The sequence below is a fragment of the Rhea pennata genome, chromosome 6 (genome assembly GCF_028389875.1).
Source record: "Rhea pennata isolate bPtePen1 chromosome 6, bPtePen1.pri, whole genome shotgun sequence".
In the NCBI taxonomy this organism is placed as follows: Eukaryota; Metazoa; Chordata; class Aves; order Rheiformes; family Rheidae; genus Rhea; species Rhea pennata.
In genome coordinates, this window is record NC_084668.1 from 13,381,618 (window position 1) to 13,405,495 (window position 23,878).

Sequence of the window (23,878 nt, forward strand, 5' to 3'; positions counted from 1 at the left end):
GCTTAGCCAGCAAGGGGGAGTCAGGTCAGTCACGCAGTTAACAGTGGGGGACTTATAGGTGATGCGGTGTCCGAGGCCGGCATTGCTGCAGCTGCTCCTCTCCGTGGACCAGCTGATGCTCGTTCAGTGCGTGAAGGGCTTGTGTACCAGGCTGCAAGGGCAAGGCAGCTGCACTTGCCAACCCCCAGAGCTTGTAGGAGGAAGGAGGCAAATCCCTTACTGAACCAATGAGATGTGGGGTGCCACGCTAGCGTTGTGAGCCACCTCCCGGCATGTGTGCAAGCAGTGGCTCCCACCAGAAAGCCTCAAGCAAAACTGTTCCTTTGTTCCTGTACGTCTGACCCTTGTGTTGGCAGGTATTATTAAATTCAAAAATAAATAGCTCGAAGGCTGTTTACCTAAAATTGTCTAATGAAGGGCTTTAGGGACAGGCAAAGAGGTATTGCTACGCAATTTAATTTCTGTGGGAAACAAACGAACAGAGAAGCTCAGAAGAAGAAAAAGTCCTCCTTGGGACACTCAGAAGTCAGCAGCAGCTGTAATTGAGACTGGGCAAGCGCTGAAAAGAGCTTTTCATGGTGAGGAAAGCTAAGGCCTTAGACTGGAGCTACTTAGCCAAAGCTTTCGCCTGATCACATATAAATCCTCAACAGCAAGCAAATATTTTAAAATTAATTTTCCAATTTACCAAAAATAGTCTTTCACCTAGAAGGATTAATTGCAACTATGGAGCAGGCAAGGAAATAACATCCCTTACACTCTTTCTGTGAAAGAAGCTGAGCATATAGAAGCTATACATATTAGGAAGGACTTGACCTTGCAATTTCTTTGTGAAAGAATTTTTGAAATTTATCATCTCCCAGAAGAAACAATTTCTGGATGTCACTTTGAGAATTCAAATCTCCATGATAATGAGGTTCTCGAACCACCTTTGTGCGAGCTGAATGGGAATTCCAGTCTTTTTCCTATCGTATGCCTGTGATACCACCTAATAGTGAACCCATGATAGCAATGCTGGGGAAAAGTTGAGTAAGGAATGGGCAGGTGACTTTAGCCAGGAAAAAAAACCAGAGGTCAAGGATGCATAGCTGGGTTGACCTTGCAGAAGGAGACCTCAGTGCGAGAGCATGGAGGCTATGTACACTAAGCCAAATGCGTGCTTAGGCACAGCTGTCCTGCAAACAAAGAACGTTGTCCCAGGGTAAATTATTCCAGAACTGCCCACGGTTTCCTGTTTACAGCAGATTTACCTCACTACAGGGTGATGCCTATGTGGTCACAACTTTTGTTTCTTGAGGTAGCCGTATTTGTTTACTCTCACATGTGTGGCCTGGAAGAAATATAGTTCAAGAGAGAACATGGGGATAAATTTGGTGATTGTGGAAGTAGTTAATGAAAAAAAGAAAAGAAAGACTTTCTGCCTTGCTTTTTCAAAGCTGCCTTCTGGCTCTACCAAAACTTGTTGGAGAGCACTGGAAAAATTCATGTTGATGCCTCTGAAACCAGCCACCAGTGTTTGCAGAAGAGGGATGTGTGTTGCCAAACAAATACAGAGGGAGTCATGTTGCTTAGACACTTAACCTCCTGAGGCAGCTGGTTTGGAAAACACAACCTACCAGCAGCAGGAGGACGTGGGGAGGCGTCTCACTGTATTGTTGTATAAACAAATGAAATGAGCCCACACTTTTTGCAAGGACGGGGATGAAGAGGGTTTTTGTGCTCCCGAGCTTGACCTTCACCAATTCACTTAGACTCTAGGACATAGGGAGACAACAGGCAACTCCCCAGGTGAATTGGAGCCTCCCAACTAGGCTGTTCTTGCTGGTTTCTGGAGGACACTGTATCTCACCATGGATGATACATGGCACTTAGTGGTACCAGTCCCTGGCTTAAGTGATCAGCTGAAGTCAAGTGGTGTGATTATCTGCTGTCGTCTCATCTTTGGACACCTTTAAAGGACTATAAGCCATGTATATCACAAGTCTACTGTTTCTAGTTTGCCATTAGAAAATTTCCTCCACTGCCATGTAGCTTATATATCAGCCCGCAGACTGGTTTGGATGCTGCTTCTTTACATGCATCTTCTTTAAAGCAACTAATAACCACTCGAGCTATTCCAGGTTTGCCCGGGGAGTGTGTTCAGCTGACTGTTGGTAAAAGGATGTCTTTGCTCATACGCACTCATGACTGAATAGCCATTCTGCTTTATGATGGTAGCCAGTGCTTCCCAAAATAATCCGCGGGTTGTCTATCAACTGCACCCGTGTCACTCCTGAGAGTTCGTTGTCTCACCTGACTTTAAAAGACCATTTATGTTGGAGATTGCACAGGAGGGTGAATGCCCACCAGGCTTCTGCAGCAGAGCTGGATCTCAGCTACAGAAACGTCTCCATCCCATCCACAAAGGAAAATTCAGAGAAGCTGCCATTAGCTGGCAGTGACTAAAAGCAAGAAAGCAATTTAGCTTTCACCTGAAATCCAGTATGAATCATTTTTAATACCATGAGGTAGTAGTGGCAACATGCTGTTGACTCACATTGAAACTCAGCTGACTTGTAGCAAATGGTTTACTAAACAACCTGTGAGAAAAAAGAATTCACCCTCTCATGTTATTTCTGAGGTAGTGTGATGCCCTTTGTACAGAATATAAAACACAGAGAACTATTTGGCAAGTGCTCCAAAAGCTGCATGTAAAGTGTGGTGAGCTCAGCAGTGGGTGGCAACTCATTGCCGTACAGAGCTGAAGGAAGGAGGAATCACCATGATTCTATGTAGATCAGCCAAGCTGGAACATGTGTCCGCACAAGGACTAGAGTCCTGTGTCCCATGCAAGTGGCGCAATTTTGTCCTCTTTTTTTTTTGTTCTCTCTTTCTTTCTTTTTCCCATTTTCCAATTTTATGTAGATCAGCTGAATTTTCTGTCTGGCTGTGTTGATGATTGTGGTCACATATTGAGCAGCTTCATGAGCAAAGAACTCTCAGAAATTATCCTTTTAATTCTTGGAGACTTCCACTTTAAAACAATGAAGCAGAATTTCTTCTCCCCTGAACGTGACCACATTGTGTTAATCCATCACCTCTCTCTTGCATACACACATGGTATCTCTCTGTCTCTGTCATGGAGGAAGTACTTAAAAATTATGGTTTGATTCAAAGCCTCTGAGCCCCAGCTGGTGCAAAGAGCAGGATCAGGAACCCAAACAGAGACCCTGGGCCGGAGACATGCCTGTTTGTCAGGGCTTGGGGGTCTGTGGAGGGTGGGGAAGGGGCCAACAGGGCTGTGGGGACCTTCCAGGCATCCAGCATGTGGGAAGGCCTTTGGGGATGCTTATCCAGAATGGGTGCTGAGCAAGAGAGAGATGGCTTTAGTTCACTCTTTCCTTCCTCCTTAAACGTCTGGTTTTCTTCCCCTGCCTCCCTGCCTTCTGCTCTCTTCTTTCTCCACTTTTCTTCCTGTCCCAGCTCTTTTTTTTTCATTTTTCTGTTTTCCTTTTTTTTTCCTTGCCTCACTGGGAAATGGAGGGGAGAGGAAGAAGTACAGTGGGGTGGGAGGATGGGAGGAGATGGGGTTCGCTTAGAGGGTTTGAACGTCTGTTCCTCTGTGACATGACTGTAGGGCTGGAGGAAAATTTTCTGTCAAAAGTTTTCTTAGTCAGGGCTTACTCCAGAATTATAAAAGATGAATGTTAATGTTGGAGGCTTTAAGGTCCAGCTGACTCACATTTTCAAGCTCTTCTCTGAATTCAAGAGTAGAAATTTAAACTTCCTTTTAAAATGAAATCTTCATGACATCACAGCGTTGCAGGGCTAGGAACACCCAAACTCATCAAACTCCTGATAAAATCCTGACCAATTGCCAGGCATCCTGCTTGAATAAATACAGGGATATGTATGGAGCAGAGTTCAGATGGCAAATAAGAGACAATAAAGTGCACATTAAAAAAAAAAGAAGTCGTACTTAGCACCCATTAAGCACAGGACAAATGGTAAGAGCTTAAACATTGTTTGCATCACTCAGTTAATAATTCACCTGAATATATATGCTCTGGGAGCACTACCAGCACCTGTTCTCAGCTGCTTTGCCTTGGCACCATCAGCAAGGGGCCCAGGTAAGACGAGAGTGAAGGAAGCCCGTTACCAGCATGTCTTGGGGAAGAAAATTATGGCCCTAATTGGAAGTCACACTTCTTTCCCTACACGTTTGATTTGGTGGGGGAAGATCTTTGAACTGAAGCCAGGGCTGGAATTCCCCTTTCCACCAAAGCTGGAAGAATATTTCTAGGACAAGCAAACAATCAGGCAGGTGTTCCTGAGAAATTTTAATTTGCTAGAGTGGTCTGTAACGGGGTCAGCCATGCATCCCCAGATAGGGAGGTGGAATGACTGGCATTTCCCTTATTTCCAGGGAAAAGCCCCTGGGAAGGGGTAGTGTGTGAATTCTGCAACTCCAGCCTCTCCTGCTTTCCTGGCCGCTGTGGGAGAGGCGGTGCTGAGGTTAGGGGAGGGGTCTTGTCCCAGGTGAGTAGCCCAAAAGGCAGTGCTTGGGTGACCTTAACCAGTAGGCTCTACTGCACCTGCTGCAGAGCTATTGTGCTCCTTAAAGGTCTGTCCCAGGTGCATTAGGTTGCAGTGTGAAAATTCCTTAAAAATGTTTTTTTCACCTCTATGTCCTTCTATAGCCTCTAATTTCCCTGCTGGCAGTGCCATGTCTGTGCCAGCAGTGCTGTGACATTGTTGTTATAGCAGTGGGTGTTATTTCCTCATTTGGAGAGAAGCTTAATGGTGTTGTTTGGAGCAGTCTTGTGATGGGAACTTCTAGCAGTTCTGACAGCTTTTTTTTTGTAGTGAGTTGCATCCATCCTCTCTTTCTTGTCCCTTCAGGGTCTGGCTGCCGAACCAGTCATGTAAACGATGACAACTCTTGAGCACTTCAGAGCAAAATGTGTCTCCTCCAAGTTGTCAAGGGGATAAAAATAGGCACACAGGCAAGTAGCTTCCAGACTACCAAAGCATAAAATTGAAGTGTAGGAGTAGTCAACAGCGCTGGCTGCTGCTCTGTGCTGTACTAGCCCCTCCTGGCGTGACTCCTGGATGAGTTTTTGACATACTACCAGCCTGGTGCTGGTCATGTAGTACTTAGGATGGTGGGAGCTGCTGGAGAATGAAATTAAGCTAATTATAGTCTGCTGATTTTTGCACTTAATGAGATTATAACTGTTGCAAACTGGCAGTATGGATGCTTTCTTGCTCCCAATCTTTGTATTAAGTTTCATTATCTTGCCAGTATGCATGATTTTCTTCAGCTTGTGATGAAGGCTATAAAGTCATAGGATTTTAAAATAATTTAGGCTGGAAGGGATCTCTGAAGGTCGTGCGGCCAAGACCCTGCTCAAAGCAGCTCAAAGCCAGAGCAGGCTGTTCAGTATCACCCAGGAGTCAGCATGTGGGAACTTGTGGCTTATGTTACCTAGGAAATTCAACCAGATGATCATGATGTCCCATTCCTGCCTCGGATAATCTGTGAATACACTCACTAAGAAAAGCTTTTGTCTTTTCAGTGTTGGGTGGGAGGAAAAGTAAAATAACACAGGCATGTTAAGTCATAATTATCTTTCAGTTCATCCCTTAAGAATGACTATTAGAAAGATAAATTGGAGTATATTTGTTTACTTATTTTTTTCCAGCAAATAGAAAGAACATAACTTGGCAACCACTTTCTACTTAATCTGGCACTTCTTGTAGAGATATGGTTGCCAGCTAATCTTATAACTTGTCCCACTGGAGCTGAACACATGTTAATTGCAAATAAAAATCTACAGTTTTACTTGCTAATAGTATTGCTTCACAGTGACAGATGGGATTGTCAATGCAAGGAGTGGTTGACATGGAGTGAAATTGCAATGGAAGAGCTACCCATACTCTGTACGGACACCTTCCTGTCCTACAAGTGCTGTGGCACAAGATAGCAAAACCCACCTTTTCAGTGACATAGGCTACTGTGCTGAGAGTGCCTTAATGTTTAAATCAGCATCTTGTGTAATTAGGTGCATACACTGCAAATTTCCAGCTCTGCTTTCTTGCGCTGGTGCTCCATGTAACCTAACTGTGAGAAAGTGCATTAACTCAGCTTTTTTGGTATATGGTAAAAGATTACACAGCTGAGAGGAGAAATGGTGGCAGAGTTGATGCATATCTGAGATATTTACCTGCAGGTCACAGGCCTGAAGTCCCTGAGGATGCAAGTCTCCTTCTAGTCAGCACTTTTTAATTCAAGTGGAAAAGCATGACAGGTTGAATTTGGCTTATGTGCTGTTAGCACAAGAATCATTACAGCATGTCGAGAGTCACTTGCTCCCTGGAAAGCATGATTTTCTTGCTCTCATTCAAAAAGAGGGCAGTTCTAGAAGGTGTTTCAGCAGCTCCTTTTTTTCAGCTGAGTTGTGACAATGGTCTCAATGGTCTCAGTGACCTTGAGGAGCCCAGTCCCAAGTGCAACCACAGAATCATAGAATCAGTAAGGTTGGAAGGGACCTCTGGAGATCATCTAGTCCAACCTCCCCGCTCAGCAGGGTCACGCTCATGATGCGTATGGGGCTGTCCCTAGGAAGGCTTTGAGATTTAAAGAACCTAAACCAGGGAGAATAGCACAATGAAGTTGAACATCCAATAATAATAATAAAAACAGTTATGTTTTTCCTCCTCTAAGTTAGATCTTACCTTGACTTCTTTGACTGTACAGTGAGACTGTGAGATGACCTGTTTGCACCTTTGTTAGTGTGAGCAGTCCCTGCTGACACCGAGGCTGATGCCAGCACGTGGTTGATGCCATGGTCTGTTATGGTGAAACTTGATGCAGATTTAAACCCTTCAATGGTGTGTGTGACCATCTGCCAACCTTCTTGCATCTCCTGTTGTTTGGACAACCTAACTAGTCTTCTGTGTTCCTAGTCGTGACTCCCACCAATTTCCTGCACACAGGAATAAACCTGAGCAGCTGTGTTTAAGGAGACAAAATACCCATTAGGTACATAGACTCTGAGCTCTTGTGGGTAGGGAGCTATATTTTTGTTCTGTGTTAGTCCAGAGCTAGCACACTGAGCTTCTGGTCCATGGCTATATAAAAAATGCCAGGTTGCTTGTGTTTGCTCTCCTTTGTTTTAGGCCAGAGTAGAAAATATTTTTTGAAACGTGGATATAATTTAGCATTGTATAACTATATATATAGCTGTATCTTTTTTTTTCCCTTGCATTAACTTTACTACTTCAGTAGTAAGTACTTTTGTGAAATATCATTTCAGCTTAAGCTTCCTTCAGACAGTTCATGTGTCTGCTAGTTTCTCCTTTTTGGAAAGTCTTCTTTCTGTCTTTGCTTTTTTTCTTTTTTTTTCTTTTTTATCTATTTATTTTTCTTTGTAATCTATATTTAAGGTGAAAGTATCACTTCAAATTGTATGACTAAACTAATGGTAAACTTAGGTTTTGCTACCCAGAAATACTCCTGCCTCATTTCCAAAATGGGATGTTCTCACACAACAATTACAGATTTGTGTTTTCTTGACAAAAGCATAACTTAATTCATTGTTCACCTCAGTAAATGAAGGGCAGCAGAGCGGTGTAGAACACTGATTGCCTAAGGTACCTTTTTGCTTATTAAGTTATTTAGCCTGAACATCTTGTTCTCACTGCTTTGAGTATGCAAAATGGGTCTCCTCAAATGCGCCTGAACTAGTGGCTTGGTTGAAGCACCTCTGGGCACATAGTTGTGAATGTGGCAAGTTCTGGCCTACAAAAGATGTGTTTTTTGGACAGGCTGAGTGTAATGTCCCTTGTGCCTTCAGCAAAGAAAGAATGTAAAACGACAACGTGCATCACTCATTTTGCTGCTTGCACTTTGGACTGACTGGTTTGTCTAGCTCTTGTCTCTTGTCTCTCCATGTGTCCTCCATAGGTAAATAGCTTATTATCTGCTTTAGTGAGGGACCCTGTGTGATCTCTCCCTACCTCCTAGTCTCTTCCTGGACCTGGGAATGCTGGGAAATGATCAGGGGGGTAGCCCTTGATCGCAGGGGCTGTGCTGCCATACAGAGAGACCTGGACAGGCTGGAGAATTGGGCGGAGAGGAACCTCCTGAGGTTCAGCAAGGGCAAGTGCAGAGTCCTGCACCTAGGGAAAAATAACCCTAGGCACCAGTACAAGCTGGGGGCTGACCCTCTGGAGAGCAGCTCTGCAGGGAAGGAGCTGGGAGTGCTGGTGGATGATGACATGTTGACCATGAGCCAGCAATGTGCCCTTGTGGCCAAGAAAGCCAATGGTCTCCTGGGGTGCATTAGGAAGACCGTTGCGAGCAGGTCGAAGGAGGTGATCCTGCCCCTCTACGCAGCCTCAGTGAGGCCTCATCTTGAGTACTGTGTCCAGTTCTGGGCTCCCCAGGACAAGAGAGACATGGAGCTGCTGGAGAGAGTCCAGCGTAGGGCTACAAAGATGATCAGAGGGCTGGAGCACCTGCCCTATGAGGAACGGCTGCGAGAGCTGGGCCTCTCCAGCCTGGGGAAGAGAAGACTGAGGGGGGATCTTATCAATGTGTACAAGTATCTGAAGTGAGGGTGTCAAGGGGACGGGGACAAACTCTTTCAGTTGTCCCATGTGACAGGACAAGAGGCAATGGGCAGAAACTGAAGCACAGGAAGTTCCACCTGAATGTGATGGGGAATTTCTTCCCTGTGAGAGTGACGGAGCACTGACACAGGTTGCCCAGAGAGGTTGTGGAGTCTCCTTCTCTGGAGAACTTCAAGGCCTGCCTGGATGCAACCCTGTTTACCATGCTCTAGGTGACCCTGCTGAGCAGGGGGGTTGGGCTAGATGATCTCCATAGGTCCCTTCCAACCTTACTGATTCTATGATTCTGTGAAATGAAACCCCCAAAAGCAACTTCTGATTTTTATGGTAATAGTCCTAAGTTTTGCCTCGTCCTGCTTCAAATGCACAACGGAAGCTGATGCCTATAGGTATAGAGTGGATTCTTTTCTTTAGGTCTAGTCTTAGATCAAGTCTTCCAGGATATTCAGGATGAATTAGATGAGTATGCAGGGCTGCCCTTGCATAACCTGCACTTCACTGCAGCTATGCCTGGTGTTGGGTAGGGGCCTTCTCAAGGCCAGTGGAAGGACATGTTGCACCTAAATGTTTTTTGCCTACAGTTGGAGTGTGCCGCAAGCCTGGCTGTTGCTACATCCCAAGGACTGGCTCAGATGAGATATCTTGGGACTGTCTGTCCATAGATAACTGTCTGCATAGGTTACGTCGCTAGTGGAATCTCTCTGCCCGGGCTCTTTCTAATACATGTGGGCAGAGCTAGGCACAAAGTGTGTCTCCACTTGATACTGAATTTGCTTTTGGGATAGGATTTGCTTGCATCTTAAAAGATGTCTCTGCAGACAACCAGGAGGCTTGTCCTTAGCAGACTTATCCCTCTGGTGGCAAAGGGATACTCTTTGCAGGCTCTAGAGTTAATTCCATGCAAGATGATTTTTGCCTTGGTAGCTGGTAAATAGATTAACAAATTATCTATGTTTTTAAACTACAAAGGCTGCAGCAGACACACATCAGTCTGCTGAGGAATGGTCTGCTGAGCAGTTTTCAGTGGTGTACTGATAAAAGAAGCATAGGCTAGGCCCCCCCGTAATCTGACGATCTCCTACTGAGTAAGGATTTGTGGAACAGGATTTCATGTAATGCAACCACCTAAATCCAAAGCTGTGAGTCTGACATCCCATACTCAGCTGCTGCCTGTTGCAGAAAATCCTTTAGCTTTTGAACAGACACCCAACCCACACATGAGCCCTGTTGAGACCCTGGAGCTGGACTTGGGCAGACCACACAGACCATGCAGCACCTCTTCCCACTCTCTGGGGCAGTGGGTGCCTGCGGCACCCTCTGGAGAGGGGTGGAGGAGGTCCTTGACTTCTCAGAGGGGTAAATTCGATCACGGATCTCCAAGTCCTGCATAACCTAGCCTTAGCTCTGGTATCTTGGGAAGGTTATATCTCAGGGGAAGCATGTCCTTTCTAGCCACCAGCCTCTCCTCTGGACCTTGCAGAGAGCCTGAACATTTGCTCTGATTTCTGTCCTGCGGATGATGCTCTCTTCTTGCTGGTGAAGGCTGCCAGCAATGAGCCACAGGAGATGAATCAGAGTAAATTCTGCAGAAATATGTCTCCTGAAATGAGTTACAAAAGGATTTCAGTTTAAAAACACGACGAATTACACCACACTCTGTGGAATTAATGATAACTTAGCTTGGGTTTGTTACGAACTAGTCTGTGTGTGGTGTCTTTTCTGTTTTGTTCAAGGGCATGCTTTAATGCGTATTATGAAGCTATTAAGGGTCTGGAGAATGGTAACACACTAAAAAAGAACAAGAACGTTGTGGGGAAGTTTAGGGCAGGAAATGGCATTTTTGAGGGGACCTGTGTAGCAGGGCTGAGTGCATATCTCATACATTAGGAGAGATATGGAATGAGAATGAGAGATAGTGTTGTATCTGGTGGGGAATATAGCATGTCAGCAAGGTTGGGTGTTCTGTGTGCGAGAGGCAGCCCTGCTTAGAGATGATACTCCAGCTTTTGCAAAAGATTCTGGGTGGGATGAAGAAGACTTCTTCGTTAATACGTTAATAAGTACATTAATAAAATATTTCCTCAAGTAATGGTAACTAAGATTTTGGGCTCAATTTGCTTAAAAGCTGCAAAATTAGATGAGGTATGTATTTTCTTGTAGCAGGTAAATGCGGATGTTTCTGTCACCTTCTTTATGGGTCATTAGAAGAACACTTAGAGATGCTACCAAAGAGCAATTTCTCCTGCTGCAGCAAATAGTGAGTAGAGTTACTGAGGAGTATTCATGCTCATAGCAATTCTGCCTGTAAATCTATTGATCTTTCTTTGTATGCACTCCTTTTCTGCCTAATTTGGCACAGCTCTATTGCCACTTGGTTGCTGATAGTACAATGCACAGGTTGATAAGCACTTGCCAGTATTCAGAAACTTTCCATTCCCACACATTATGAGCACCAGTAGTTTTTCAAACCTGTCATCTGAAGCTGTTTTAATCACTGAAGAACAATGACAAGGGAGGGAGAAAGTGTTGCTATTGATCTCTATCTGAGAGCCTCCTTTGGTGCAATTACCAACTGGCAAGATAAATGTGGCAAGGAGAGTGCATTTGGATGACAGTCATGCATTCAAGTTAGTGCCCTGGAGGAAAAGTCCTACAAATGCTGGATGAGCACCAAGCAGTCACAGTGCATCACACCATACAGAATGGGCCCTCCACATGGGAAAACGTAGTAAATGAGAGCCCCAGGACAAAGGACCCAGAGCCATGGCTGTGTGAGTTCCCACTGTCACCAGTGATTTAGGGCTCAAAGGTGGGACTCTCTGCCCTTTGCAGGCAGGAGCAACACTTCATTTTGCAGCACCGGTAGGGTAGGAGTCACGGGCTACTAGAGCACCTGCTGATGATGTTGCCAGCCTGTGCCTCCCAGGTCCTTTAAGATCGTCATGAGCTTGTGTACTACCACAAGGTAAAACCCTGATGTAGACGTTACAACAGGCCTCCTCTTCATTGCTTAACAAATCAAATGAAACCCTTGCTCCTCCTTGGTCTTGCACATGTGGAAGCATCATGCTGCCTTGCTTAGGGTTTGATCTGGTCAGATGGTCCCAAGTGATTGATTTGAATATTAGTGACTAGGCTTTTGCACTGTCCAACATTTGCTACTGATACAATGTCTCACTACACCCTTTCAGCTAATAACAGAGAAAGTTTTCTCAGAATGAGATGTGTCTGGGTCATATTTTTAAATAGGAACTTCTTGGTTTCCCGTTAGGTCTTTAAAAATGGCTAACTTATTCACAAAGTTGTTCCATCCTTGTTTTCCCAATTTCAAAAACTGGGAAACTGGGCTTGAAAGTCTTTTAAACTATTTTGAAGAAGATCTTAAGGTTAGCTCTGAAGTTTTAACATATCCTGAATGAGATTCTTTATTCTTCATTTCATAAGGGAGTTGGAGCTTGCTGAGTGCAGACAGCAGCATTAGTGCTTGAATCTGCAATGAGAGCACCCTATGCTCTGTGATCTTGCAGAAAGTGGCGTCTCAATAACTTAAAGAAGCACTGTTAGTGCATGCACTGCTGTGTGACAGAATATGCCTGAGACCAGGAAGTATCTTCTTGGCCCATTCTCACCTCCGGCAACCCCACTGGTGTGGCTTCGTGTTTTGCAGTGACACAGCTGAGCGTGCTAGAAGGAGTGGTGCTAGCTGTTTTCCTGCTCATCCTCTATTTCTGTTCAGTTACCAAGCTCATTCCCCAAGCTCCATCAGAGGTGTCTAAGGCTCATACCCAGGCACAGCAGGGGTGTATGGCTTGGTTGTGGCCCCACAGAAGCTAGGGCTGCCTATGTGCCTGCTCTCTATCTCAGGAGCTGCCACAAGTGGGGCAGGGAGGTCCTGGAGATGGGGACAGGGCAGGCTGTGCTGAGGGTGGCTGTGACACAAGGACTACAGGATTGAGCTGCTTGATGTCTTGAGTGGCAGAGTCACTGGGTTCAGGTGATCCTCTCTGCTGATCCTTGTGCTATTGCAGGCATTGGTGGCCCAAAGAAAAAGAAGTTACAGCTTCCCTTATTGTCTGCTGCTCCCTCCTGAACCCTGACCCTACAAGCTTGGTCTTGTACGCAGAATTAGAGTAGAGGATCTGGAAGTTGTGCTTGAGGATCTGATTGTAGTCCTTGGCTAGGGATGAAGCAGTTAACTAGTAAGGGTAGCATTAAAATACAAACCCACAGAGAAACAGCACAGAGGTCTATTGAGGAAGCAAACAGTAGCACAGATCCAGACCTGCCTGAGGGCTTCCTGCTGCAGGTATGTAGCTCCACAAAGAGGTAGACAGTACAGCCTCAGCTCCCTAGGTCTTGCATTTCCTTTAAGTAGCAATGTGAGTGAAATTGTTACTTGCTATGAACTATTATCTGATCACCCATGTAGAACCCCCTCTGTTTTCTGGTTTCCCTCAAGTACAACTCTTTAAAAGACAAACAAATCTATTTTCCCTTTTCCTTTTGTTTTCCCTTGAGAGAAAACTGAAAAATAGCCAAAACCCTCTGTGTCTCTTGTAGACTTTGCGAGAGCCCTGAAAACATCACACCATGTAAAGCTTTAGGATTGCTCAAACCAGGAAATCTCACACAAAAGGCTCTCATTTTTTTTTATCTGCAACAACAGACAATGTGTCACTGGTTCTTAAGAATAAAGCTGCAAAACAGCTTGATGTGGGTTTTTATTTTGACCAAAAACAATGCATTAAAGAATTCAAGATGTGTCATTTCAGTAAAGTTCATAGAGTGCGTAGAATAGTCCTAAGATCTTTTACCTGCAATGACACAAATACTAGCCCCGCTACTTTTCCTTAATTTCTTATGATGTGCAGCTTCTTACATCAGATTTGAACCAGAGTGGCTCTTTAAAGATGAGTTATGATTGTGTGAAGTTCCAACAAGACAGCACAACCACAGAGGACATTCAATGCATGCATTTGTTGATCACTGCAGGTAACCCTCCTTTGGCAAAACTACTTTCATATGGGATTAAACACAGCCCAAGTACAAGCTGGGAGTCGTGATGACTTGGCAAAAAAATAAAAGAATTGCTGCATTGACCAAATCCTTGCACTGCGGTATTTTTTTGGGAGACATTGACTGCAAAAAAATCCAAAACCAGAGTGTCTGTCATTCTGCAAGGCAGCACAGATGGTCAGTTTTATTAAATCCTGATTGTTCCATTCCCACTTGCTCTCTGTTTTGTGCAGCAAAGTGGGAAGTCACCATCCTGATGCTTCCTTCAGAGGACAGATGGTCATTTTGTGGGAAGATAGACTCGTCTCGTTACTTTGAACTCAGTGTGGTGCAAGTTTTTCTTAGTGATTTTGAGTCCTTAAGTGTGCTGATCGCTTCTGGCAAATGAATGACAAGATGAGCTTGCTTTAGCCTACTCACAAGTCTTTTTTAGCCCCAGTGCTGATTGCAGGGGCAGGAAGCTCATCTTTGTAATGTTCTAAATAAGGGCAATGATTTTTTAAAAACATTTATTTTATTTTTTTTCCAGAGGTGATGGAGAAAAAGAAAACACTAATCACTTCAGCTTTGGAAAGTTGTTTTTCAGAGCTGAAAGGTTTGCCTTGATCTTTTTGCTAGTATGAGAGCATTGCTTGCTGAAAGCAATGAGTATTTTCCTGAAGGAGTAAAAAATAAAAATTGATTAGGAACAATTTTTCACTAGAAGTGGATGCTTTAGCATCAAGCTTTTGAGTAAAGAAAAATGAAGAGTGGGTTGAGCTGTGCTATGATGGCAAACACAAAGCTGAAATCAAGATAAGTAATTCAGTGATTTCTGACACTGAAAGGGATGCAGACAGATGCTGTGAAGTGTGATACTCTTCTACCTCACATATGTAAAGGTGTTTACATAGGCAGTGGTTGCTGCTATACCATGTATCTCAATGTACATACAATAGGTGGTCAGCTGAATTTCACTTGTATCCCACTTGACTGAATGCAGCTGGATTCCCTGAAGCATGAATCAGGGCAAGGTTTACAGGTTGAGGCAACATCCTTTCATAGACTGACCATTTTAATTGGAAAAAGTAGACAAGCTTTAAAGTTCAGAAAAAATCATCTGCAGGGCTACCATCTTCTCCCTGAAGATATTGCCCTGCCAGTGTCCACAGACCACTGCAACCACTGCTACTTATTTAGAAACACCATTCTTTTAATTGTCTTCAAGAGAAATGCAAAAATGTTTTGGGTTGCTCAATTTACATTTCATAAAAAGGCAAACAATATCAACTTTGGCTTGTGTTCAGCAATCCTGATAAGATTTCTCAGGAGCACAAACCAAACAAGTTTAAAAGTCATTTCATTGACGTAATTCAGCAGTATACCAAAATATATCAAGATGTCATTTATGACGTACTTGTTTCTTTTACTTTGACTCAATCCAAAGACATAAATAATTGTAATGGTTTATTCATCATATTAAAAAAATGTTTTATTTGTACATTTTAATTATTTCCAGACCTTACAGTAAAAAGAGAAATGCTGAAAGAAACTTAAACCTTCTAGACTCATAAAAAAGTACATACGGAAAGCAGAAATCTGGAGGTAGAACTTCAAATACCTTTTTTTCTTATTTTAAAAAGGGTGAGTGGTAAATAAATAATACTTGAGGATGATGAACTAAAAGGGCGATCAACAGGGTTGAGTGTTGGTTGAGGGTTATTTGCAAGCGTCTGAGCATTGGGTAACTGTTAGTATGGCTGCCCATGTGAATAGTTTTTAGGAGCAGTTTCTCTATTTAGAGGAATGCCTAAAGACCCTCCCCAGCTGGTTCATGGGGCCGATATTTTTAGGCCATGTCAACTTATTCCTCTTTCCAGATCTCTGCTCTGGCTCCTGAGAAGAATGTGGTTCTTTACAGCTGCAGGCATCTTCTTCACTGCATAGTTCAGTTGTAGTAAATATGCCTTGCTTAAGTGCAGAAAAAAATATGCTCAGGACTGAACTAAAATCGTAGGTGGAAAAAGCTCCAGCATGAAAGGCTGGTTGTGACTTGAATGTTAATTCTGTAGATCATGGGTCTACCTCTTCTAATGAGTAAAGATCTACATACTGAACAACCTCAGAGCTGGGACATTAGTTTGAAGTCATCACTAATGAATATACTCAGTAACTGAACAGCTAGTATTAAAATGATATCCTCATTAGTGATACTGGAGAATTTAAATGTGATTTTACAGCTGCCTTGAAATTAATTAGGAATGCTGTAATGCCAGTGAAGAATTTAATTGTGTATGAACTGGTTGATTGATCAGGTGAAGCGGAGAACAAAATTACGGTATATATATGTTATTACTGGCTTCTGAATGGCTTTCAAAGAATGAGATTTTTAGGCGATGATTGTCTGTACAGCTGTGTCTTTTTTGTCTGTTTTTCAGACTTATCTCTGCAGCTGTGGGGATGAGCTGTTGTCTGTTTTTTACCTGGGAACCTCCAGGATTCTCCAGCCTCCCAAAGTTGGAGGAAAAACTCTGATTATCATATGGCTCTAAAATCTCAGGCCTGGGAACATTTGTACATCTCCAAGGCATGAATATCCTTGTATTCTTTTAATGCACCAGGCTCCTAGGAAACCACAGAGTTTTCTACTTGGAATCTCAAGGCCTTCTAAGATAGCTCAGGAGAAGGCATGCTTCGCTTTTCATTCCTGGCTGTATACTGGTGATACTCCTATACGGTTTGACAGCTATTGAAATATATCCTCAGTGACAAGATGGTATTTCAGTGATGGGTGAGACAATAATATATTTTTAGGAGAATACTAGGGATTGGTACATAAATAATATAGTAAACAAGAGGATTGTTTACGTGCTCTGAGCAGTGACAATTTTTATAGCAACTCTAAGTCATTTTAAAAATCTTTTTCCATACACAGATTTCTTACTTTTCAAGTCTTGACCTGATAAAAATCTGGCCTTAATATAAGTTGATCTTTTTATTTCACAACATTTAGCTTTTAAGAACAAGCCGACGACATAGTGGTGACATGTAGAATGTACCATTTCTTCTTGGCAGGGGTAGGCATTGTATTTCCCCAAAATCAAATCAAGATTTATAACAAAACAAATGTTTTATTGAAATGAACGGGAGGCAGGGGCTGGCCAAGATGAGTAATATGCTTGCAACAACCCTCAAGCTCCTTCTCTGGCTGACTAGATTCAACCAGAGAAAGCTTCTTCCACATCAGTGCTGACACAGAGAAACTTTTGTAGCTGCTGATGTATACCTTGCACTTAGCATAAATACAGGTGAAAGGTTGAGACTGGAAGAAGGTGTGGATGAAAGCAAGGCAACCTTCAATTTTTTCTGGTCTCAAATATTAGAGAAGCTTTTTGCAAAAAAGAAGCCATGTTAATGTGTTTTATTTATAGTTCCTTTGACTGGGGTTTGCAGGAAGCTTCCTTTGTTTTTCTGGACCCTGATCTCTTGTAGCAGAACTGGCCCTTTCCTTTGTGCTACTGCAGTGAAACCAGTGACAGCAAAGATGCAGCAGGAGGAAGAAGGGCCTTGGTGAGGGACCCAAGAGCTGGAGGTTGATAGTTGCTTTGGGTCCTTGTTGCAGACTTTGGTTATCACATTTCTTCTTCATAGAAGAAGAAATTGGTTATCACATTTCTTCTTCTTCATTGATTTTTATTATTTTTTCTTCCTGCATGTCAAATTTTCTCAAGTTGCAGATGCTAAGGGCTGGTTTGAGATAGAAAGTCTCATTAAATTTTCTAATCTAAGCACTATTGCTTAGAGTAAGGACAAGGCTTAGCCTTGGCTTTGGCATATGCATATGCCTTTACAGAAAAAGCATGCGTGGGACTGGAGCGCTGGGGAAGCAGGCAGTGGTGAGCAGGTTAAACGTGAGCAGGACCCACGGCAAGCACTGAGCACCGGACACATGGGCAATACGGGTAGGCTCACTGCTTGGGAGCCAGGAAAGACGCTCTTTGGGACTATCTGGGGGCACAGCTGTGAGCAGTGAGGGCTGCAGGTGCAGGGCAATGCAGGATATCCCCCAGGTGTTCTTGTGTGGACTGTCCTTGGAAAGACCTTCCCCCCGCCCTGGCCATACTGAAAAAATACATTCTCTCACATTGCAGGCCTGAAGAGGCTTTTTGGTGCCACTTACTGCTTGGATGTGGCAGGTTGACTTCACTGTGAGTATTATCAAGAGCAAGTTGTTAGACCTGCTTGTCATCTTAGCTACACTATCCTACCACAACCCCAATCTCTGAAGAATTGTGTGGGGAAACAGAATTAGGTCCTGCCTCTGTTTGTGATGTACCAGCTGTCCCAGGCTGTAGCTTGTGCTCCTGTACCACTGATGACAGATTGTGACACCTGTCAGTCACAGTGCTTAAGGAAGCATATGCGTTGGCTTCTGACTTGGAATCTCATCCCCACCTACTCTGTTTGAAGGGGCCTCTCTGCTCTTCAACAGAACTTTTTGCAGTCTGAGGTGCTTGAAAGGTAGCAGAGGCAGAAAAGCAAGCAAGCAATCCATGGCAAAGCAGTGGTGCAATGACAGCATTGCCCACTCACCTCTTTTGGCCATTGCAGTATAGCTTCCACCAGCAAGGACTCAGAGGACCAGCTTTCGCAGCTGACTATGGTCTGATGTCCTCAGTGATCAAGTGGTTGGCTGATGGGAGGTATCTGGGGAACAGAGTCTTTTTCCTTGTGCGTCTGCAGAAATGTTACATTTCTGAAACGAAGTATGTTCTTTGCATGTCAAATGGCATGGGACATTTTTGCAGCTCTGGCAACCCGTGAGCTTGGCGTATTGCATACTGAAGAGCCGCCAAGGGCGAGCATTTTTTTTTTTTTTTGAAAAAACCCATCCCTTTTAGGCAACTGCCAGAGTTTGGTGCCAGATTAATCACAACTCCCCATTGTCTCTCTGAGACAAATGTTCTGATTAAATCTATTGTTGCTGGGCTTGATGGGACAAAGTGTTACCAAGTTACATCATAGCTATAATGTGGAAACTGGAACACGGCACAATTTATAATGGAATGTTCCCTGGTATTGTTTAGAAATATCACCATAGAAGAAGTTTGTGGGAATGATTATTTGAAATGTGCTGGTATAACAGTGGCTTGAGCTCAGCTCCAGGATGCCTAACTAGACTCAGCTCCATAGCTTAAATGAACCAGTTAACCTTCATGCCTCTGTCTCACCCTGTATAATCAGTGGTGTTAATATATGTTTGTCTGCCTTCCTGCAGCCATCTGTTCATGTTTACAACAGGTTCTGCTACATGCACCAGGCGCTGAAGGAAGGTCCAGCTGTTTTAATTTTCTTCTCTACCCTGGTCATTCTCATTGCTGTGGTATCTCGGGGCTGAATTCAGAGTGACTCCTGGTGCATGGTATCTGTCTGCTCTCTTTGAGAGAGAACTATGTCCTGTGGCTGCTGTGCCCCAGCATCATGGCTGACTGCATGGAGTGGGAACTGCAAGGCTGTTGAGGGAGAGGATGGGGTTGCTCCTTTGCACAGGCCTGCCACATGGAGCATCTGATGCAAGGGGTAATGTGGTGGGCAGAGCCTGATGTTCATTTGCTCTGTAACCTCCTACCCTCAAGCAGAACATGGGTTCTACCAGGGCATCAGTGATGAGGCCTTGAAGAAACTAATGCAGGACAAGAAAAGGTGGGAATCACTGTCTCATGCAGCCACCTTATGTGACTTTTAATATAAAGCCATGTATCCGTGAGAGACATTTCCTACATAGAATTATATCCAGATTTTGGGGCTTAAGTCCATCTCCACCCACGTTCAATTCTCACTAGTTTCTGGGAGTCTGTAGATAACAGTGCTTACAGATGTGACAAAATACACCAAATCATTTGAGTGATCTTATGGTCATCAGCATGAAGTTGTAGTGTGAAATTCAGAGGTAAAATCAGCATCTTCTTTCCTGCTGGTGATTATAGGATCATTTAGCAAGACAACAAAATGCCCTGTATGTACTGAGTGTCTTCTGGTATTTGGTAATTGTGCACAAAAATCAAGATATTTTATCTACTTCAGTTGCAAGGAGGGAGAACTTATATCCATTCTCTAAATTCTGTCCTTCAGTCTTATGACAATTTGAGTTGTAATTTCTTATTGTCATAAACAGCTAACTAAAATTATGACTTTGACTTGGGTAACTTAAATCAATTACACATAAGGTTTCATGAAGAAAACTAAAAAATCCGCTTGAGATGAGCTGATCCATTGCCCAGTGGGTTACATGTGACTGCTGATAATATCTAGTTCTACAGTCTGCAAGCTCAATTCTCAGCTCTGTAAAGTGTCACTGCTTTAGGAAACAGGCTGGACTAAATACACAGGAGACTTAGGCAAGTAATCAGCAAAGCCTATAGGTGTCTTAAGTGTAATTGGGGCAGAATTTAGCAGCTTGGGTTCATCGTGGTAGTGACTCATAAACTCTCATCTAGCTTATTCAATTGTTTGAGATACTCTAGGCAATCAAACTTTAAGGAAAAATTCTCGCATGATGTCAAAAATGCTCAGCCTCTGATGGACCTTCTTGACTTGGCTAAATCACTTGCTTAAATGACTCTCTGTCATTTAACTTATGCTGTTTACGATGGAGAAAAACGGTATGCTGGCACCTTAGGCCTCAAAGGTGCCCAGTTTGCTGTATGTGCTCAAACTGTATATAATTCACTTGGACGCTGATTTCAATTAAAAATAGTCATGGGGACACTCAACTTTTACATCTGCAGTTCTGTTTTGGAAATGATACATGTGCTAGTACTGAGACCTATTACGACTTGGTAACTTTAAGATTTCCGAACAATTTCCTTGTTTACGAGGTCTGATATGGATGATGAGAATTACAACCAACTGTGACTTATTCTGGGATAGAAGGCTCCAAATCCTAGACACGCAAATTACTTACACAAATGTAAATATATTCCAGGTAGGTGAAATGATATTCTTGAGGAAAACTTTTCAAATTTCCTAAGGCTTTTCAACTATAAATAATCAGTGCAAGCTCACAGAACTCTGGAGCTGAGGAGAGGGTGGAGAAGGAAGTTTTCTTTATGATGCAGTCTCTTTTCTTATCTTCCACCCTGTGGAGGGGTCATATGAGGCAAAAGACCTGGCTGTGACGTTGGCTTTAGCATGAGTATGAGGCATCTTGAGTATGGTTCTAGCCTGCACATATGATGCTGCTCATTCAGTTGTCTGACTGTTGAAAAGCAGATCTTTGACCTTCAGTCTGATTACATTTATAGACACAGAGGGAAATGGGGCAGGTTTAGTGGCTTTATCCACGGCATGTTGTAGCAAAATGCATTCTTTTCTTTTGTCTCCTCCTGTTTTTATCTTTTTTTTGCTCTGCTCTTTTGATTTGTTTCAGTTGGGGTTTTTTTGGGGGGGAGGGGGGAATTCTAAGCTAATAAAATACAACTTGTGGCATCAGCAGCCAGCTTTCTTGTTGCAATATCTTCTGGATTGTGTTGTCATAACCTTGTTGACATGTTGGCCATAAACACGCTGCTCTCACTTAAGAGACAAAGACATTCTGTATATTAAATTTGCCTGGCAGTATGTGCTTAATAAAATAAAAGGTTTCTCTGTCACATGTGTTTAGAGGAGAAGCTAACTGGAAAGGAATGTTAACACATGGCCATCAATTGCAAAATAACAGCAAAACTAAATCTGGTAATAGTGAAAAGGCAAAATCCAAGTACTTAGAGACCAGCAGACAAAAATCATCAGTTCTGCCGAAGTGGTTCATCAGTGATATTGAAACAAATGACAAAGGTTCAGCTGGCAGCCTAAAGATGAGCGTTTGGACCAGAACTGCAAACAGAAGTTCACAAACCACCCCTATAAAATGACAGAATTTCTTCAAATGGGAGCTTTGAACTGCACGGGTTAGTTGCCTCACCAGTTGATGAATCACCTGCTATGTTAGCTGGAACTCTAGCTGGTGAAAAAACTGTATTACTGACTTCCATGAGCTGTGATAATTTATGTCATCTGACAGCTGGCCTCTTTGGGTGCTCAGAGAAAGTCTTTGTTTAAATCTGAGAATGTGTAAATTATTCAGTTCCGCTAATCTGGTATGTAATCTGAGCTTCAAATCCAGCTCACCAGGCATGGCAGATGATGGAAATCATCTTCCACAGAGTGTTAAGCACGTTAGTGTAATAAATTTTCTCTGGGTTCAGAGTAGGAATTGTAGACATAGATATAGGCAGGGAAAAATGCGCAGTGTTATGGAATGTATGCCAGACAAAAGCAAGTGAGCTGCAATGAAGGAAACTGCCAAAAATTTGTGTAGTGATACGAAGAATGAATTCAAGGCAATATGGACCAGGAACGTGTGTTCTCATCCTAAAGAGGAGGGAGAACAAAATATTGTAGAGCGTCTTAGGAATTATCAGTACAACATAGTCACAAGGACAAAACTTTGGTTGATGAGGTTTCACTGAAACTAAATATTGCAGCAATATAGAACTAAATAAGGCAATGATAAAATTCTGGTTGTTAGCAGAATTACATGTTTAATATGTATGTAGTTAGTGATGTGATTTTCGTTATCCATTGGAAAGCAAGGAGCGGAGGTATCTTAACTGGCAGAAGGAGGAAAGTCTTCCTAAAGGGAAGATATGACTAGCAAAAGGGAGAATAGTCTGATGGGTGAAAAGGGAATAAGATGCCTTCCAACATTAGGGATAACATTAGTGGCTGATCAGAGGGATGAGACACCTGACTCATGCATTCAGAGAAGAAATACATGCTAAGCAGTTGACTCGGGAATACAGATACCACTCTTGGTAGAAGATAACAGCGTTTGCTTGGATGTGATAGCGTAATGTTACCTAGCATGCTGGTTCAACTTGGTGTTTTCCTCAAGATCCAGGCTTGCTAAGTACCTGTAGCTCCCATTTAGTATGAGATTATCTGCTATGCTTTGCCTTTTCTAGGAGACATTTATCAGACAGACACTGTCAACAGGACAGTTAGGACAAATTTTTCCTTGAGAGAGAATTTCAGATATTTTGAATTTAGTCAGATGATAACATTGGTTAAAATGAATGGCTCTCAGGAGTCGTTCTGGGCAAAAGTGTTTGAAAGAGACCCACTGTATTCAGTAATGCAGTTCCACATGCCTCTGCCTAGCTGAAAAATGCCCTCTCCACTGCCTGGGAAACCGAAATGCTTAAAATAGGTGGTGGATTTTGAGCAGCATGTGGTGAAAAGTAGTTTGACTGTGTCTCTCAGACCTAGTTCCTGATCCTATTGTGTCCTCATGCCTTGTGGAGGCAAGATCTTGGTGTGCCCTGGCCCCTGCATGCCAGCTTGCCATGGGAAGAAGATTTGGAGGTGCTGGCTGGTGGAGATCTGTGGCATAGTCCGGGGAGGAAAAATTAAACCTGCTAAATCAAATAGAGCCAAAGGCTGGGCCTGGGCTCTGACTCGCGGTTGTCCATGCTGCTTAACTGTTAGCACGAGCACACTCCCCAGTACGGCTCCGGGTCACACCAGATACCGCTGCCCCAGGTGAAGGCCAAGGATGGCTCAGAGGACAACGTGTACCAGGATCGTTCCCGGGAGGCAGCCTGCCCGCAGTCGCACTGCTGCGGGAGAGAGGGCTTAGTTATGTGGACGTAAGGCCGACAGAGTCCCTTGGCCAGTTTTATTTACCAACCTCAGGGCCAAGACCCAAGGATAATGTTTTGGTCTTATAGATCTTGTCAGTATGGATATCTTTGTTTGTAGGATCAAGGAAATCTGGCTTGTTGACAAATCTCAACTTGTGATCTCAGACTTTGCCATTCCAGGCATTTTTGTTTTCAGTTTTCTCTTACACAAAATATCTGCAGGTTTGATTGGGGCTGCCCTGTACCTTAACAGGGCTAGATATGCATCAGTCAAACTCCAAAATCCTTTTTAGGTTGCATTTTATTAATTTAAACCTGTTTTCAAGTGGCTGTGCAGATTGTTAGCAGCGAGACTCAGTGCTTATTTGGCTAAACATCACGTTAGGGTCTTTAAACCTCAGCTAGGCTATGATCTATGTGAGAGCCATCCCGTGTCAGAGAAACCATGGCCAGCAGCAACAGCTCTGATGTGCACAGTTCTCTCTTTAGCTGTGTTTTCTCAGCACCGTGAGCTGGAGATTGATAGCCTGGAAGAAATTTATCATGAAAACATAAAGATCTGCACATATGTTGCCCTCGGAAGG